The sequence below is a fragment of the Podarcis pityusensis genome (genome assembly GCF_964106645.2).
Source record: "Podarcis pityusensis genome assembly, chromosome: 5".
NCBI lineage: Eukaryota > Metazoa > Chordata > Lepidosauria > Squamata > Lacertidae > Podarcis > Podarcis pityusensis.
Window position 1 is genome coordinate 3186135 of NC_138032.1, and position 14328 is coordinate 3200462.

At 46.0% G+C, this 14328-nt stretch overlaps 2 long non-coding RNA genes across 2 annotated transcripts in view; both read right to left on the reverse strand.

Annotated features, from left to right (window-relative positions):
- The window catches only part of LOC308478187, a 353980-nt gene that overhangs the window by 161698 nt on the left and 177954 nt on the right, over positions 1–14328 (reverse strand). The gene's annotated exons all lie outside the window — the stretch shown is intronic.
- LOC308478198 lies at positions 5549–5858 on the reverse strand. The gene is made up of 2 exons (XR_013986904.1): positions 5802–5858; positions 5549–5761 (listed from the first exon to the last, which is right to left on the reverse strand). It is a non-coding gene; the product is annotated as an uncharacterized lncRNA (long non-coding RNA).

Here is a 14328-nt window from a genome sequence, read left to right on the forward strand (position 1 = left end):
TGTTCAACAGTCCCTGAGACCCTGCCGTGCTTCTCATCCTGAGTCGCTTTAATTTCTGATCCATTAAACTCAGAGTGTTTGGAGCGTCATGAAAACCGTTCAGTTTATCAGCATCAGGGCCTCAGGAGAGAGGAAGGTGTTTCGCAGCTCAGGTCGACCTCTTCTCTTCCCCCGCGATAGTGATGACAAGAGGAGAATTACATTCTCACAGCTTCAGCCCGGCTGCCTGGGCCGACAACCGCTCTGATCCGAGATCTGATAAATTAGGAATCCGCAGCCTCAAAGACTTCCAGAAGAAAGAGAGAGAGAGTGAGAGGTCCATGATGCAAAAGGCCGATAACATTATGCTAATGTTTGAAAAGTACTTGTACCCTGGACTGGATTCAAATAAAAGCCAAGGAAATTCTTCGAGAGTTTTTTCACAAGCAGAAATGTTAAAGACTTCAGGCACTTAGAAAGGCATGGCAGGAGGGAGAGACAATTAGAAATCACAGAGACAGTGGCATGGTGTGGGGACCAGGGAGGCCATGGCCACGGCGCAAAATTCCAGGGGTGCAACCAGGCGCCCCCATGCAGGTGGCAGCTTCTGCCAGGATTATTATTATTACCCCGCCCATCTGGCTGGGCTTCCCCAGCCACACCAGTGTGGTGTAGTGGTTAAGAGCGGTGGACTCGTAATCTGGTGAACCGGGTTCGCTTCCCTGCTCCTCCACATGCAGTTGCTGGGTGACCTTGGGCCAGTCACACTTCTCTGAAGTCTCTCAGCCTCACTCACCTCACAGAGTGTTTGTTGTGAGGGAGGAAGGGAAAGGAGAATGTTAGCCACTTTGAGACTCCTTCAGGTAGTGATAAAGTGGGGTATCAAATCCAAACTCTTTCTTTTCTTTCTTTCCAACAAAATATTAAAATACAGTAATGCATCAAACATTAAAAGCTTCCCTAAACAGGGCTGACCATAAAGAAGGCTGATCGCCGAAGAATTGATGCTTTTGAATTATGGTGTTGGAGGAGACTCTTGAGAGTCCCATGGACTGCAAGAAGATCAAACCTCTCCATTCTGAAGGAAATCAGCCCTGAGTGCTCACTGGAAGGACAGATCCTGAAGCTGAGGCTCCAATACTTTGGCCACCTCATGAGAAGAGAAGACTCCCTGGAAAAGACCCTGATGTTGGGAAAGATGGAGGGCACAAGGAGAAGGGGGCAACAGAGGACAAGATGGTTGGACAGTGTTCTCGAAGCTACCAGCATGAGTTTGACCAAACTGCGGGAGGCAGTGGAAGACAGAAGTGCCTGGCGTGCTCTGGTCCAGGGGGTCACGAAGAGTCAGACACGACTAAACGACTAAACAACAACAAAACAGGGCTGCCTTCAGATGTCTTCTAAAAGTCTGGTAGTTGTTTTTCTCTTTGACATCTGGTGGGAGGGCCTTCCACAGGGCGGGCGCCACTACCGAGAAGGCCCTCTGCCTGGTTCCCTGTAACTTGGCTTCTTGCAGTGAGGGAACCGCCAGAAGGCCCTCGGTGCTGGACCTCAGTGTCCCCTCTTGCCCTGGCAAAAGTGGCAGAGCAGCCCATGAGAACAGGAGGCAGGACTAGATGTGTCATTGGCCAGGTCCAGCAAGATCTTCATATGATCTCACCTTGGTGGCTCTGCTAGGTCGATGGGTGTTCCAAGAAGTTCTCAGAGCAGATAAGGGTGTTTGCAAGAGGGTTAAAGCAATTCCATTGTTCTTCCCCACAAAGTTTACTGGAAATCTACTGACTCCAGGGCTGCTCTACTACAGGCAATAGCTGTACAGTGGTACTGTTTAAAAAGCAGATTCCAAGGAAATGAGGTCTTCTTCTTTAGTGGTCACTCGTAGCCAAGTAAGATTGTCTTCCATGAACACGGTCTTAACAGTGAGTTCGTAAATGACTATGGAGGCTAATTCTGGATCCACACGTCCTTCCACAGTGGGGACATAGGTTTCTGGGTGGGAGTTGATTATGGTGAGGGTTTGCCAAGTGTGCCTTCCTCTTAGCACATTTCTCCCTTGCATCCTGAGTTTGAGTGTCTTCAAAACCCATGACACCTTTGCTAAAGGCTGTTCTCCAATTGGAGCGTTCTCAGATCAGTGTTTCCCAATTGTTGGTGTTTATACTACATTGTTTTAGATTTGCCTTGAGACAGTCTTTAAACCGCTTTTGCTGATCACCAGCATTACGCTTTCCGTTTGTAAGTTTGGAATAGAATAGTTGCTTTGGAAGACGATAACCAGGCAAAGGAAGACAAGACAGTGATGTTTGAAAACCAGCCCAAAACATTTTGCTGCCTGAGGTGAATCAGAAAATACCTGTCCCTGGAAAAAACACAATAGTTTGTAAAGGGTGCTGATCTATCGGGGGTGTGTGTGTGTAAAACATAGAAGAGTACCATATTTTTCTGTGTATAACACGCCCCCGTGTATAAGATGGGACTCCAAATTAGGAAAATGGGGGGAAATTGCCCAGAGTTGTTGAGCTTTTTTGGGGGGGGGGGGGACTGCCAAACGTCACTCACCCACCTGACCAACACTGCCACTTGCACATATCGCAAAATCTACCAATCGTCTGCCCGCTTGCCGCAAACAGCCGCCAATCACCCACCCGATTGCCGCAGCAACAGCCAATCAACAGCAGACATTGCCGCAACCAAAAATCACCCGCCCAATCGCCGCTGAAAATCTCCTGCTCTCTGCAGCAACCAACCTCCCCGTCCCCCCTATGCACTATCCAAGTATAAGACGACCCCCATTTTTAACATTATTTTATAACAAAAAACCCTCCTCTTATACACAGAAAAGTACAGTAACTTCCTTCCTTTGCCTCCTGTCTTTTCTGAATCCCAACCAGCAATAGGCAGTGGCTGGCAAGCTCCTTGACCACCTCCTATGTTCTTACACTTGTCTCTACCTGCCGTATTTTTTGCTCCATAAGACGCACCTGATCATAAGACGCACCTAGTTTTTAGAGGAGGAAAACAAGGAGAAAAATATTCTGAACAAAACAGTGGATGTATGATTTTTGTGGTTCATGCTATGGCCACAGATATGTGATCTGATGGTAAATTTGGGGTGACCCAATGCAAAAATCCTGAGGATCCATGTGGATCTGTGATTGTAACCACGGTTTTGCGCCATTGCAACCCCAGGAAACAGTGGATGCGTGATTTTTTTAGTGCAGGCTGTAGCCATGGACATGCTATGTGATCTGATGGTGAATTTGGGGTAAATCTGAGGTGACCCAATGCAAAAATCCTGAGGACCCATGGACTTTTACCTCCCCCCTCCCAGGCATCCTCCGCTAGCGTCCCTTATCTCTCTTCCAATCCCACCAATCAGCTGCTTCCCTTCCACACCCCCTTCCCTCTTATTTGCCTTAGTATCTTTTCCTTAGCTGGAGCAATTTTTTGCACCTCCTTTTCTTCTAATTTCTCTCCTTATTGCTTTAGTCCTCCTGCTTCCCCCCTTTGCAAGTTTGCTGTCTTTACCTCCCCCCTCCCAGGCAGCCTCCTTTATCTCTAGCGTCCCTTATCTCTCTCCCCGATCGGCAAACAATAAGCGGCTTTACTTCAACACCCACTTCCCTCTTTCAAAAAAAAAAAAAGAGGATGATCTGCTTTTTGCCCCTGGGCAATTTGACTCCCCTTGGGACGCGGGTGGCACTGTGGGTAAAACCTCAGCGCCTAGGACTTGCCGATCGTATGGTCGGCGGTTCGAATCCCCGCAGCGGGGTGAGCTCCCGTCGTTCGGTCCCAGCTCCTGCCCACCTAGCAGTTCGAAAGCACGTCAAAGTGCAAGTAGATAAATAGGTACCGCTTTATAGCGGGAAGGTAAACGGCGTTTCCGTGTGCTGCACTGGTGCAGGCTCGCCAGCTGCAGCCTCGTCACGCTGGCCACGTGACCCGGAAGTGTCTCCGGACAGTGCTGGCCCCCGGCCTCTAGAGCGAGATGAGCACGCAACCCCAGAGTCGGTCACGACTGGCCCGTACGGGCAGGGGTACCTTTACCTTTACCTTTTTAATTTGGCTCCAGGGCTGACGCATTCACTCCTTAAGACGCACAGACATTTCCCCTTACTTTTTAGGCAGAAAAAGGTGTGTCTTATGGAGCGAAAAATACGGTAAGTCACTGCACAGATGGGGTGACTAACTCCCTACCTGCCCCAGAACTGAATTAGAGGGCATTCCAGGCAGGTCTCTTGGGGTTCTGCTCTTGCAATGACTCACTTGAATCCTACCCAAAGATGCATCTCAAAGTTGAGTATTCTGCTCTGAAACGATCTCAGGCTTTGGGAAGACTTTTGGGGGAGCCAAGTCAGCAGGCGATGTCACAAGCAAAGGAGCGGAAGTCCATGTGTCCCGCAGATGGCAAATCTCTGTGCTTTCAGGCTGGGAACAAAAGGCAAGGCGCTCGCATGAAAGGGAGAAAATGGGTAGCGTTTCGTGCAAGCTACGGTAAATGCAAATGAGCCCGGCAAATAAAGACGCCTTTCTCCTTGCAGTCAGGAGAACATTCCTCAATCCCGCTATCTTATATAAGACAATCATCGCCTTTATGTCTTTTTTTAAAAGGCCCTGTGTGCAGGAAGCATAATCTCTGCCATTTCCCAAAACTAAATATACTTGAGGATTTTCAACATCTGCGGGTTGTTGTTCTCTTCCTCTTTAGGATGAAAAATATTTGCAGTGTGAACTGATAGCCCCACTAAACTTTAAAAATAAAAACAACAGGTTGCATAAGGAGTCTGTGTGAGGTGTGCATACAAGGGGGCAAACTCTTTTTTTTGGAAATCATTTTTATTTGATTTTACAAATATGAATTTATAACATCCTAAATACATACCCATATATAGAAAGTACTCTGATTCTCAAGACTTCCCTCCATCCCCTCCATGGTCCTGTTGTCAACATTTACAAGTGCATATGATTCCATATTCTATATTTTATATCAATCCATATTGTCCATGGTATTTGTTACATTACAAGTGGGTTTCAAATTCTGCTAGTCTTTCCATCTGCATACAGTGGTCTCCTAGATAAGTTATAATTTTTTCCCATTCTTTTAAAAACATTTTTGTCCTCAGCCAGTGTGGTGTAGTGGTTAAGAGCGGTAGACTCGTAATCTGGTGAACCGGGTTCGATTCCCTGCTCCTCCACATGCAGCTGCTGGGTGACCTTGGGCCAGTCACACTTCTTTGAAGTCTCTCAGCCCCACTCACCTCACAGAGTGTTTGTTGTGGGGGAGGAAGGGAAAGGAGATTGTGAGCCGCTTTGAGACTCCTTCGGGTAGTGATAAAGCGGGATATCAAATCCAAACTCTTCTTCTTCTCTTCTTCTTCTTCTTCTTCTTCTTCTTCTTCTTCTTCTTCTTCTTCTTCTTCTCTGGTTTCCTGAGTTTTCCTTCATTGGAGGTTTTTAAACAGAATTTTTGGGGGGCCACCTGTCAGAGATTCTATAGCTGTGATTTCTGGTTTGGCAATGGCTTGGACTAGACGACACTTGGGGTCTGAAATATACTCTGAGTCGAGAGTGGATTTCATGCTCTTTATTCAGCTCATAGTGGTGAGGAGGAATGGAAGTTCCCCCAGAATGTCTGCTTTATATACATTATTTACACAATGGGCCCCACGTGATTGGCTAATTCCGGGATTCTCCTGTAGACCAATCAGGTTGCGGATTCCCTTCCACCTGGAGTTGGATTGGGTGGCTCCTGTGGACCAATCAGACTGCTGCATTCTGGATCCTATTGTTCTAGGACCAATCAGACTGCTGCATTCTGAAACCTATTGTTCTAGGACCAATCAGACTGCTGCCTTTTGGATCCTATTCAACTCAGTACATAACAGGGTCTCTACAATTCTATGATTCCATAATTCTATTGTTCTAATGCTGGACACTTTATTTGAGTCTGAGAAAATAATTTAAAAAAGAATACTATGCTGGGAAAAATAATGAATTTAGCACAACATTATCATATTGGCTGGGGCAAAGATTTATTTATTCCTCTGTGTCTTCAATTGGTTTTAACCTCCTGCTGTTGTTATGTATTTTTAAACTGGCTCAGTTGCTTTATGCTTCTCGCATTCTCCTGTTTTAATAATGTAATTGGTGTCTTGCATTTGTTTGTATCTATTTTTTATTCTGTGTCTTTGATCTGGAATCCTCCCTGGGGGTCCCTTTGGGGACTGCAAGGCAGGGTGGAAATTTTCCAGAATAAAGCATTATCATTCCAACGTATTATGAAAACCGACCAGTTATTTCTATGTATTAATGAATTGCTGGATTTCCCACCCTGGTTCCTACATAGAAATTCCGCAATTGATTATGATGCTCCCTGATTTCGGTGCCATCTAGAGATCAGAAGGTCGGTGGTTCGAATCCCCTCAACAGGGTGAGCTCCTGTTGCTCGGTCCCAGCTCCTGCCAACCTAGCAGTTCGAAAGCACGTGAAAGTGCAAGTAGATAAATAGGTACCACTCCAGCAGGAAGGTAAACTGCGTTTCCATGCATGGTTCGCCAGAAGGGGCTTAGTCCTGCTGGCCACATGACCTGGAAGCTGTACGCCGGCTCCCTCGGCCACTAAAGTGAGATGAGCGCCGCAACCCCAGAGTCAGTCATGACTGGACCTAATGGTCAGGGGTCCCTTTACCCCTTTACCCTTTGCCTTTATCTGGAATGGAACTCAAATACTGACTAGGGTAAAATCATTTTCACTCTGGAAATAAGTGGGCATCATCAGCAGGCAGCACCAGGGTGTGTGTGTTTTTAAGTAGGGGGGCCTGACGCAAAGGAAAATATGACATTTTCCCTGCGTCCCACGTACAGGAGCGGTTGAACAAAAACTTAAGAACCTAAGAAGAGTCCTGCTGGATCAGGCCAATGGTCCATCCAGCCCAGCATCCTATTCTCATGATGACTGACAGGAAATCCACAAGCAGGATCTGAGCACAAGAGATCTCTCCCTTCCTTTGGTTTCCAGCAGCCAGTATTCAAAAGCATCGCTGCCTCCAGTTCAGGTAGAGTATTTCTACCTGAGGTGAGATCCTTCAAACTCGAGTTGGTGGGGTGGAATCTGGGACCAAACAGGTGCTCTTAACTCTGAGCTATGGCTCTACTACTAGAAACATATGGCTCCCAAAGTTGGGTGCGAGCTCCACTCCCTGCCCAGCAATAGCAAGATCCCAGGAAGGTCCTAGGCACTCAACCAGGGTCTGTGTTTCTTTGGAGACTGTCGTAGCTTTAAGAAATATGGTTTATTCACCTATTTACACCTTCAGTCTGCATGGAGTCCAGTTCTTACAGCTTGGTCCTTTCAAGAGGGGCTTGCCCCCCACAGCAGTGTAGCCCCAAGGTCCAAGTCATCTCCCCCAGCCTTCAGCCAGCCTGCCCAAGATGGATCCTAGATGGATCTCTCTTCTCCCTTCTTCTTCCCAGAACACTCTGCTAAAAACTCTCTTTTCCATCACACTCAGTTATCCTCCCAAACCTCCAGTCTTTGTTCACACCTCAGGGCCAGGGGAAAGGACAGTTCTCTTGCATTGCCAATGACTCTCAATGGCCCTGTATCGTTTCTTAATGGCCCTAGCTTGGCCAACTCATTTTGCATTAGGGTAGCCCAGAGATTCCTCTGCAGCTTGTATTTCTCCTTTCACTTCCCAAATAATCAAAATCCCACCATTTATTAATTTCTAGGGTTTTTGGGGGGGAGCCCCCCCCAAAATCTATAAAAATACAAAAGCTAGTGTATGATGAGTCAAACCTCTGGCCCATCTATTCCAGTACAGTGGTACCTCAGGTTACAGAGGCTTCAGGTTACAGAGGCTTCAGGTTACAGACTCTGCTAACCCAGAAATAGTACCTCGGGTTAAGAACTTTGCTTCAGGATGAGAACAGAAATCGCGCAGCGGCAGCGGGAGGCCCCATTAGCTAAAGTGGTGCTTCAGGTTAAGAACAGTTTCAGGTTAAGAACGGACCTCCAGAACGAATTAAATTCTTAACCCGAGGTACCACTATATTTGCACCTCACTATTGCATTGAGTCATTTTGTGCAGCTCAAACATTTGCTCTGTACTGCCTGCTTTAACCACTGTACTGCCTGCTTTAACCGGCAGTAGATGTCTGAGACCTTTTGCAGGAACGCAACTTGACGGATACCCCTTTTCAACTGCAAGCTCTTGGGTTGAACCTGATGCCTTCTGCATATAATAAACACCTAGAGGTCTCCGCCTACCTCTCCCAGTTATCCTATCTCGGTTGGGGAGGCGTTGCCAGGAGATTTGGCCAAGTAACGAGAGGAACCGCCCTGCCCACACAAAAGAGGGCGGAACTTACCTGAGAATCCTCAGTCGGCTGCAGAGCTTCTCCCACCCTGCCCTCCCTCAGTTAAGTTTTATTTTGCAGGTTAACCTCTTCACAGGTACGCAGGCGCTGCTACGTCAAGGTCTCTGTTGAAGGGCCGGAAAGGAATTTTCCTGCATTGGCAGGTTTTGCCTTCCCCATAGCAAAGCGTCACAACTTTGGCGGTTTCAGGCCTTGGGTGGAATCCTTTAGTCTATCTTCCCTAATGGGGGGGGGGGATGAAGTGGTGATCCGCCCTGTGGCAGCGATCCCACGGTTTCCCAATAAAGGGGCTGTTTGAGGGGAGGAATTGGCCACACGCCTAGAGGTTGCCATTGCTCTCCCCTGTGACGGCGGTAAAATGGGGGGGGGGGCTCTCTGCTTGAACAGGTGTTCTCCAGAGCCAGCCCAATCCCCACTCATTCTGGATAACCGGCCGGGGACTGGGAGGAATAAATGCCCAATGCCTAAGCCAAGGTCTCCCTATATCTGAAGCTTTAATAAAGTTGTGGCCAATTTTAATCCCATAACATAGTGTCTTGAGTCATTTACCAAGCTAGATGTTTGGGCTGCAACTCGAATCAGCCCCATAACCATACAGCCTGTGCTAAGTAGGGCTGGTGGAAACTGTTTCCTAAAACTTCTGAAGGGCACCACGTTGGCAAAGGCTGGATTAAGGGCTGGGTACTGATGCCTAGTGTTTCCAACTGGCTAAAGTACCTCTAACTTTTTTGCCGAATTGGGGCCATTATGCTTGTTTGCAAGCCGCACAAATTTCACCTTTGCATATGCTCACGGCATGATCTTTATTTTCTTCCACATTGTTGAAAACAAAACACTGGCTGCATCAGATCTGATTGCAAAGTCTTAAATATCGACGATGGTGTCAGACAGAAACAAAGGACGCAGCTGGGTTTGCCGAAATGACGACGGTTTTCATCCCACTTGTAATTAGGAGCGGGGCGGGGGGAGGAAAGAAACAACCGTCTTTTTAAGCTCAGAAATGGAGCAAAATTTGATTGAGGTTCAGCAAGAAGGAATAAATATGGAAAGCAATTATACCGTCTTGGTTGCGATTCACTGACGGCAACCTTATTTAAAGGCATGGGGGGTGGGATGGATTTGGTTGCAAACAAAGAAAGCAGGGAAGAGATAAATGTTTCTTTCTCTTCCCCACAGTTAAATTAAACCAAATGGAATGACTGGGATGTGACGATGAATTGACTTTTGCGAAATAAATAAATAACAAGTTAGCAAGCAGCGTCTGGGAAGCACAAAACTGGAGCGAATTGTGTGAAATTTGCTCTGGAGACCATCATCGCTTCCAGAATTCTTTGATCATTTTGGTGGGACGTCAACAGTCTAATGTTAAAAAACAGAGAAAGGTCCACACGTTGGATTTTCACTGTGGGTTATAACTGTCAGGAGTTTCATTCTCTCTTGTGCTGCAGAATGTGTGACTACTAGATCACATGCTCTGTGTGTTGACATTCCATTCTTTGGAAGCATGGGGACAGAAGGAACTGTGCGCCACTTCCGTTTTCTTTGTTCTTTGTTCTGTTCTGTTGCTGTGCTTTCTCAGAGGAGAAGAGACACGCCATGATTGTTCTGTTCTTCATTTTGATCCTGTAAATAAATCACTCCTCAGTCTCAGCTTCTGCTAAGCTCTGCTGCTTACTTGAACGTCCGGAGAGGTGAATTCTGTGCCAGGAGAAGGCCGTCTCCCACCCAGAAGCACCAACAAAAACCTCATCTTACGTGTGAAATAGTGAAGACTACTAGAGAAGAGAGTACTAAACTTTCTACATGACTGATTCCCACCCCTACCCCATTTGTGAACATCCAATGAAGCTCAACTTTGCAAGATTCAGGACAGTCAAAATAAATTTCTTCTCCATGCAGCACATAGTTGAAGTATGGAACTTGCTCCCATAGGGCCCAGATGCCCTCACGAGTGTTTGCATCCCTTTCACAACACTGGAACCCATGGGCTATTGGTGTTTCACAACTTTGACCTGTTGCAGGACCTTAGCCAGACCTTAGCAGAGCATACGCAGAGTTCCAGAAAGCAATCAGTTGCAGGCTGGATGGACGAAGCAGCAACAAGACACTGCTACTAGTAACTTGATTACTTAGAGGTGTTTATTATTGACAGCAGACTGTACAAGTTACTATATACAAGAACAGAAACAGATCTTAATTAGCTCTCTCTTAACAAACTCCAAACGACTCTCAGAACACCACACTGACCAACAAACCTTCCAGTCAGTAAGGTCATAAGTCATCATGCCTGGGTGAGACCTCGACCAATGGTAGAGCTGTATCCAAGGTCTCCAGGCAGAATAACTCCTTTCTGCTAAGCCATCTTGGCTTTTGGACAACACTTAATTGACTCTGTGTGAAGCTGCACAGAATGGCAGGTAGTCAAAAATCCCAACATGGGCATCCAATGAAGCTGAAAGGCAAAAGAAAGTAGTTCTTTGCATAGCACATAAACTATGGAACTCACTGGCTCAGGAGGCAGGGATGGCCACCAAAGCAGGTGGCCTTAAAAGAGGATGAGACAAATTCATGGAGGACAAGGCTGTCAGTGGCTACTTTAGGATGACTCTGTCCTGCCTCCACAGCTGGAGGTTGCAACGCTTATAGACAGGTCCGGATTTAGGTTTGATGAGGCCCTCAGCTCCTGAAGGTAATGGGGCCCTTTCTATGTCCAGCTGTCCTTTGTCAACAACAAATTGTCGCTGTTTTTTGTGTTGAACATATGCTATATGGTCATTGATGGACCTAATAGATATCTCAAGCCATTTGCACATAACAAAATATGTATTTTATCAAAGTAATTGTTGAACTAAAATACAATTAAGAAGAAGTATATTAATAGTGAAATACAATTAAGAAGAAATTGCTGTTTTAGGGGTTGTTTTTAAAAGTCTGGAACAGCTTACTTTCCATGGGAAAGCACGCCTTGGTTTTGGAACGCTTTGGTTTTGGAACAGTTTGGAATGGATTAAGTTTGAGAACCAAGGTACCACTGTATATAGCAATGAGCAAACCAGTGATATTTTAGGGAGCAGGCTGTTAGGTTTCTGTTTATGCCACTGTGCAGTGCTTGGAGTCACAAGACTCTGTTTACATTCCAGACATTCCAGACTGTTGGAAGTCTCACGGGAGACGGGAGACGGATGTTGATATTACTGGTTTCCTGTTTCTTTGTACCAGTTGCCTCTCTGCCTTCACAGAGAGAGTATATTCTTTTCTGTCTGCGTAGTTAGAAATAAAACTCTTAGCAATGTAGCTCATATTTCTCATCCTTCTGTTGCTTGTATACTCTGCGTAATAGGAACGTGCGTGGAGCCTCATCAAAGGCTTAGGTCATTAATCAACGTCAGAGGAGATTCCGGAGGACTCGACTGGAGGAGCAGCTCGGTCGTACGGAATTCCGACACAGGCTAGCAGGCAGGGCCCACTACTTACATCATAGGAGCCTACACAACACAAAAGACTGTTGCTGAATCTAGTTTTTATTTTATTTGTTTTTTATCTTATATTTTGGAAATGAACATCCAGGGGGTTTTTTCTTTAATTTTTTGGGGGGCCCCCAAGAGAGAGGGGCTTGTTTAGCTTATACATAAATTCAGCACTGCTTGTGGATACCAGTTACCTGAAACCACAGGAGCCGAGAGTGTTTCTAGTCAGCCACCTTGAGAAATGGACGTATTGAAATGGAGATGCAAAGAGGTTGAGGGAACATTTTATCCTATGTGGTGGACTTGTAAAAGAGTAAAGGAGCATTGGGAAATGATTCAAAATAAATTGAAAAAAATGTTTAAAAGTACTTTCCCAAAAAAACCAGAGTCCTTTCTGTTGGGGATAATTCAGACTGAAATTCCCGGGTGTCAAAAAAGGTTATTTATGTATGCTACTAATGCAGCCCGTGTTTCGTTAGACCCAAAATGGAAAATGAGATCCCAACCAAAGAAGAATGGCAACTCAAGTTGACAGAATATGCACAGCTTGCGGACCTAACATATAGAATAAGAGAACAAGAAGAAAGTACGTTTAGAGAAGATTGGAAAATGTTTATTGAATATATAGGAAATAACTGTACAGCTGAAAATTCTGGCAGCATTAAGATAAATTCAACCATGTAAATAAGTTTTGATGGATGTAGTAATGGAATACTGAATGGTATAGTTTCTGTAAAATATGCAGGGATTTATGATATGTAAAATGAACCATGGAAAGAGAAGAATGGAAGTCATTGATATTTCAAGGATGTAAAAATGAGTGCTTTAAATTGTAAAACAGAAAATTTAATAAAAATTATATTGGAAAAAGAAAAATGGATGCATTACCAAGCCTAATATATTGTACAAGGTACATTGCAATTTATTAATGTTAAATAGACACAATTGGGGTATATCCAGTTTCTTGGAGTGGTCACCTGGATGATAAGTCTGCTTCACCCAGACTGTCATTTTGGAAGTCATGTGCCCCCGGTGGAAATGGTTTTGCTTAGGAGGCCTGTGCTATGAGCCCATCTGAAAGTGCCTCTGATTGCCCATTTTCTCCCATTGGGGGGTCATTCAGCTACAGCACTTTCCAAGCCAGGGTAACTCTCTGGGCTTCCATTCAGAATGGCGTGCCTCTTCGACGCCAGCTGAACGCCGCACCATGAAGACCGTGTTTGAAAACAGCTGATGAATGGGCCCTAACGAACATCGAGGAAATAGCAGGGGGAATCGGAGCTATCAGGCATGGCGTGATTCAACGCCGGCTTTCATTTCGAAGGCTCCTCTCCGCCCCTCCAACCCGCCAAGATGCTTTACATTTTAATGGGATTAATTACCTAGTGGAAATCAAAGTGCGCAGGGAATTGCCAGCGACAACAAAGGTTTAATGGTCTATTGAGCACAAGTTGAATTAATTGGGTCGGGGCGTTTATTGGCATTAAGGCACAAGGCTATCCGGCTAAAGGGGGTTCCCGTGACTCCCCATTTGCCAGTGAGGGGGAGGGCTTTCGTTTTGTTTGCGTATTTATATGTCAGCTGAAAGGCATGTTCATTCAAATGCAGATCTTTGCATGGCTACTGCTGGTATGGGCCGATAAGGCTTTCTTGATAGGGGCCAAACGGATACAAGGATGACGGTTTGGGTGGGGATGAACGTTAGAAAGAAGATGGCACTGCCATCAAAAAGGGCAGCCCTCTATCAAGTTCCCCACTCCCACCCCCACCCCATAGCAACAGCCCTCTACATTAAAAATGGCAGCCAAAGAACTTGGAAAGTGGCCTGTGTTTGTGAGTCGAGGACCCGCCACCCGCATAGGAGTATAATAAGACACAAAGACACATCATTTTAGGTTAATGGGCAAAATTAGGCCACAACTTTTATTGGTTACAGCATGTGAGTAGTATTGGCTCAGGCATTGGATGAAACAGCAATACCAGGCGCAGCCAGGAGACATGTCAGGGTTAACAACCAATGGGAGGAGCTTGTTGATGAAAATACAACTGGAAGCTCCCCCACGATGTCACCGGGGGTCGTGCCATGGCCCTAGCCACCAGCAGGGCATCAGACAGGATCCACGACTGCCGGATTCCTTTAACGGAATACCCAAAAGAGGAGGGGTAGATGATGGCGCATACCCAATCCTCCAACACAGCACTCATATTCCAATGTTTAACCACCAAGACCAGAAAGTTGTGACGAATTGCTACAAGGTAGGTGAAAAAAAATTCTTAAGGAAATTAGCCCTGAGTGCTCACTGGAAGGACAGATCCTGAAGCTGAGGCTCCAAGACTTTGGCCACCTCATGAGAAGAGAAGACTCCCTGGAAAAGACCCTGATGCTGGGAAAGATGGAGGGCACAAGGAGAAGGGGTGACAGAGGACGAGATGGTGGGACAGTGTTCTCGAAGCTACCAGCAGGAGTTTGACCAAACTGCGGGAGGCAGTGGAAGACACAAGGG